We start from the raw sequence: 6000 nt of genomic DNA, 5'->3' as shown, positions 1-6000 counted from the left end.
CAGCTGAGGAACTCTTCCATATCACTACACCTCGGACACCATTGGTTGTCCTACTAACCAGTAGCCACTAAACGATGTATACTGAAACATTGGCTATCACCTAATGTACCGACTATACATGAGATTGTTGATCATGCCAAGTCATGCCTCTTGGCGGACAGATGGGAAGCAGATAGCTGTAAGGATAAAACACCCAAATCATACCACACAAAATGGATGACATTTATCCAAGCATTCTATTCCCTGGACGAGGCAAAAGAGCTAATCTGATATGAGAACGCCATAAACTATAACGCCTATCATATCAACCTCAATCCTATACTGATAAGAAGATATATAAGATCCGCTCAAGACCTTTTTTTTTTTGAATACTGAAAAACATTATTCTAGCGATTAACAGGAAAACAGACCAATGTCTAATGCAGCGTCTGGGGGGGCGGTAGGGGGAGGGGGAAAGGGGGAGTTGAGGGTTGGGAGTTATAGGATCTCTGTAACAGGAATGTTAGTATTAAAGCATTTATCATGTTGCCTAATTGATGCTATGATTATATCCTATGTTTATTTGAAAATTCAATAAAATATATTTAAAAAAAAAAAAAAAAAGACGCACAATAAAATGTAATTCCCTTTCCATAAACACACTGAAGACACTGCTAATGACAATTTACCTTGGAATTAGTGCAGTATCAGAGCCATTCACAGATTTAGGCCTAATGTCTTATGTGCCTTCAAATATGCAAATTCAGAAAAAAGCTTTCTCTAGTGTAAAACACAATTTGTCAACCGACTATAAGATTATTCCCCTTACACAGATTTCGGTCTAGTGTTTCATGTTTGATTTAAAACGTTACCCTCTGTATTGTAAAACACATTGCTATTTTAAAGAATGTTCCACCTGCTTATTATTGCCTGAAAAAATTCAACTATACTTGCACCAGCTTACATAATCCACGGGGTGTCCATGTTTCATCCTACTCTTCACTACTGTATCAGGTAAAACACGACTTTTCAGTCTGTGTACAACAAGATGCTACTGAATTACAAGGCGTAAGCTAATTCTGGCTATGTATGGGTGAATGGCCTAATATTTTGGACTACAAATTGGACGATGTTTGCAGAGATATTGGTACAGTATATGGGGGTTGTCAGCAGGCTCGGACTGGCCCACAGGGGTACAGGGGAATCCCCCGGTGGGCCCCTGAGCAAGGTGGGCCCCTAGTCTCCCACCCCCTGCACAAGTGACACATAACACATTAGATTTACTGCACTACATACATATAGTCAATGTACAGCCCCTCAACCAGCCTATGTTCACATAAAAAACTTGTTAGATTATTTATTATATTTGAATGTATCCGTACAGTGGGCCCCCAAAATAAATTTTACTGGTGGGCCCTAGGTACCCCAGTCCGACACTGGTTGTCAGGTAGCATGGGTTGTTGGGTGCATGTTCCCAACCGCTCCCCATTCAAATGTGAACAACTAGGAAGAGTAAAGGAACAGCACACTAATGATGATTGAGGTGATTTTATCCAAATCCAATGAAAACACCAATGCAAATTAGTCACAACATTTCGAGTATCAACAACCCTTCATCTGACATGTGGTAACATGGGATGCCAGTATGGACATGCACTCAGGTTCACGGCAGAATGCAGAAGACCATGTGAATTCCTGAGAACATGGAGACAGCAGTGGAGCTCCTAATGAAGGATTTTGATACCCGAACATCAGAGGTGTTTTACTGGATTTGAATAAAATCACCTCAAGTATCATTGGTGTGCTTTTCCTCTGCTAGAGAGCTTTTAACAAACTGGGACTCTAGTGAACCTGGCCCGCCCATGTATTAGATAGGAAGCCCTTCATTTGTTTTGGCCTCTGGATTCAGAATGTAAAAATAAAGTACATAAATGCTAAAAATCACCTTGGTATATAGTCCTATCTGAAGACAGTCTTTGTGTTGACTGCATGGCTGTAGCATATATATATATATATATATATATATACAGTGGGGGAAATAATTATTTGACCCCTCACTGATTTTGTAAGTTTGTCCAATGACAAAGAAATGAAAAGTCTCAGAACAGTATCATTTCAATGGTAGGTTTATTGTAACAGTGGCAGATAGCACATCAAAAGGAAAATCGAAAAAAAAACTTTAAATAAAAGATAGCAACTGATTTGCATTTCATTGAGTGAAATAAGTATTTGAACCCCTACCAACCATTAAGAGTTCTGGCTCCCACAGAGTGGTTAGACACTTCTACTCAATTAGTCACCCTCATTAAGGACACCTGTCTTAACTAGTCACCTGTATAAAAGACACCTGTCCACAGAATCAATCAATCAAGCAGACTCCAAACTCTCCAACATGGGAAAGACCAAAGAGCTGTCCAAGGATGTCCGAGACAAAATTGTAGACCTGCACAAGGCTGGAATGGGCTACAAAACCATTAGCAAGAAGCTGGGAGAGAAGGTGACAACTGTTGGTGCGATTGTTCGAAAATGGAAGGAGCACAAAATGACCATCAATCGACCTCGCTCTGGGGCTCCACGCAAGATCTCACCTCGTGGGGTGTCAATGGTTCTGAGAAAGGTGAAAAAGCATCCTAGAACTACACGGGAGGAGTTAGTTAATGACCTCAAATTAGCAGGGACCACAGTCACCAAGAAAACCATTGGAAACACATTACACCGCAATGGATTAAAATCCTGCAGGGCTCGCAAGGTCCCCCTGCTCAGGAAGGCACATGTGCAGGCCCGTCTGAAGTTTGCCAATGAACACCTGAATGATTCAGAGAGTGACTGGGAGAAGGTGCTGTGGTCTGATGAGACCAAAATAGAGCTCTTTGGCATTAACTCAACTCGCTGTGTTTGGAGGAAGAAAAATGCTGCCTATGACCCCCAAAACACCGTCCCCACCGTTAAGCATGGGGGTGGAAACATTTTGCTTTGGGGGTGTTTTTCTGCTAAGGGCACAGGACAACTTATTCGCATAAACGGGAAAATGGACGGAGCCATGTATCGTGAAATCCTGAGCGACAACCTCCTTCCCTCTGCCAGGAAACTGAAAATGGGTCGTGGATGGGTGTTCCAGCACGACAATGACCCAAAACATACAGCAAAGGCAACAAAGGAGTGGCTCAAGAAGAAGCACATTAAGGTCATGGAGTGGCCTAGTCAGTCTCCGGACCTTAATCCAATCGAAAACCTATGGAGGGAGCTCAAGCTCAGAGTTGCACAGAGACAGCCTCGAAACCTTAGGGATTTAGAGATGATCTGCAAAGAGGAGTGGACCAACATTCCTCCTAAAATGTGCGCAAACTTGGTCATCAATTACAAGAAACGTTTGACCTCTGTGCTTGCAAACAAGGGTTTTTCCACCAAGTATTAAGTCTTTTTTTGTTAGAGGGTTCAAATACTTATTTCACTCAATGAAATGCAAATCAGTTGCTATCTTTTATTTAAAGTTATTTTTTCGATTTTCCTTTTGATGTGCTATCTGCCACTGTTACAATAAACCTACCATTGAAATGATACTGTTCTGAGACTTTTCATTTCTTTGTCATTGGACAAACTTACAAAATCAGTGAGGGGTCAAATAATTATTTCCCCCACTGTATATATATATATATATATATATATATATATTTATATATAGGATCCTTGCAGATTATAGGTTTTCCAAGCTTCACTCTATTTTCTTTCTAGATTCTATTCTCTCAACCATTTTCTTTCGTCCCCTCCCCCAGAAGACCCTCACTATCTTCTCCCCAGGATGAATGGGACTTGTCAGGAAACAATTCCAGGAGGTTCTGGCTGAGGAAGCTGCAACCTAATATAAGAAACCTGGTATGCATCCTAATTAACATATGTCACAGTGACTGTGTTAGGGGCATAGCATGATGCTACAGAGATGGGGTAGACTCAGTGCAACAATGGACCTGCACCTTGTGTCAATATTTGGCACGCATAAAAATACCATTTATTTGTGTAACCGGCGTCGTTCTATGTTAAGTAAATGTGTGCAACAAGGGGTTGTCACTGGAAAACGAGACCTACACAATGCAAACTGGGTCAATACAACAGTGCATTATACAGTTATGTATATAAAACATGGTGAACATATGGTCTCCTAAAAAAAAAATATATATATATATATATATATATATAATCCAGAAAAGTAGGCGGCACTCCGAGAAAGATGACAAGTGAACTTTATTCACCCAGGTGGTGCAACGTTTCGGTTCTTCACTAGAACCTTTTTCAAGCAAAGTAACAACTCAAATCACAACATTATATACAGGTGAATTAATTAGCATGTTCAACATGTGACCACACTCCACCCAGTGGGTGTGTTACAAAACATGATCAGCCAATACCAACAGTGTATATATCCAAAAAGAAAAAAAGAAAAACCAAATGTACATACATTGAAGCATACATGAAAAAAATTTTTGCATATAGAAATCATTAGTGATATACATATTTGTAGACAGTGTATCCATAATCACAAACTGTACCGATCAATTACAGAGTCGATCCGCCCAATAGTGCACTGTGATGTGATAAACTGTAAGGAGACATAGCAGAGAGGATGGGGAAACGATCGAAAAAACATACAAGAGGGACAAGAAGAAACCTGCCATGCCGTTGTTCCGCGTTGTTTATATTCCACTGCGCAAACGCAGTATCGCACCATTAAGGGATATCCAGGCCGAGGACTTCTGATGTCATCAAAAACCGGCCGCAGCGTCATCTTACAGAGTCTCGCCCCACGCGCATGCTCAGTGGACACGGTCTGTTCCCGGCACCATCTTACTTGATGGAAACAGATCGCTGCGTCTATTAACTCAGTGTAATACATCCTAGCCACTTAATCAAAGGGTATGGGCAACCCAGAAAGAAGGGGACAGTCTAGAAACCAGAATGTCACCCATCATATCCACATGAAGTCATGCTGCGGTCACGATCTCGCGGTCCCTGCAAGAACGACATTGTGGTTACTGAGTGCCCTCATACCCAAGAGGGATCTCCTCTATTGGGCATACGGATGTCACAAAGTATAGACAGCAGCTAAATATCTTATAACTCAAGTTACCCCTGGTGCTTATCAGGATGCGCAAACGGCAAATATAAAACATTTTTGCAGGTGACTAAAAGATAATGAAAATAACCATGAAGGACAAAAAATACGTCCCACATAACCCTCTTCTCTATAGTATGTTTCGATCACCCCGACCGTCTATGCCAATCCTCAAATGGTGAAGTGTGAGTGATCTATATGAAAAAAAGAAAAAATAGTTAATTGTTAGGCGAGAAAAAAATATATATTTAAATTGAGTTAATTAACTCCCTTAGTGTATACACGAGACGCCTACTGACATCCGACCTGACTTCAGGGGCAAGCCAACCTATAAAACATCCCCAAAATTATAATCTACATTTAAGCCATGAGGCTTCAAACTACCCAGCCTGTGAATCCAGCTCAGCTCTCTATGTCTCAATGCCTTGGATCTATCCCCACCTCGCCTGGGTTGGGGAATCTGGTCCACTATCCAGCATTTCAGGTCGCCCTCCTTATGTTTGGCTTCCGTGAAATGCTTGGATACCGGTAGGTCTTTCCTTTTTTTTCTAATACTCAAACGGTGGTTATTAAGGCGAGTTTTCAATTCCGTTGTCGTCTCCCCTACATATAATAAATTGCATGGACAAGATAGTACGTAGACAACGTAGCTGGAGTCACAGGTTAGGTGAAAAGGAATTTTGAAAGATTCTCCCGTCACAGGGTGTATAAAGACCTTCCCCTTACGAATGTATCTGCAGTTGACGCAGTTGAGGCAGGGATAACACCCCAGACCCAACTGCGCCAACGTAGTCTGTTTTAAGGATCCCTTTGAGCCTATATCTGCCTTCACCAACTGATCCTTCAAATTCCTGGATCTACGGTATGAGAGAAGAGGTGGGCGTTGGAATTCAGAAATGTCACTAAAACTAGTG

This window comes from Bufo bufo, chromosome 9 (assembly GCF_905171765.1).
Source record: "Bufo bufo chromosome 9, aBufBuf1.1, whole genome shotgun sequence".
NCBI lineage: Eukaryota > Metazoa > Chordata > Amphibia > Anura > Bufonidae > Bufo > Bufo bufo.
This window is presented reverse-complemented; position numbering follows the sequence as displayed.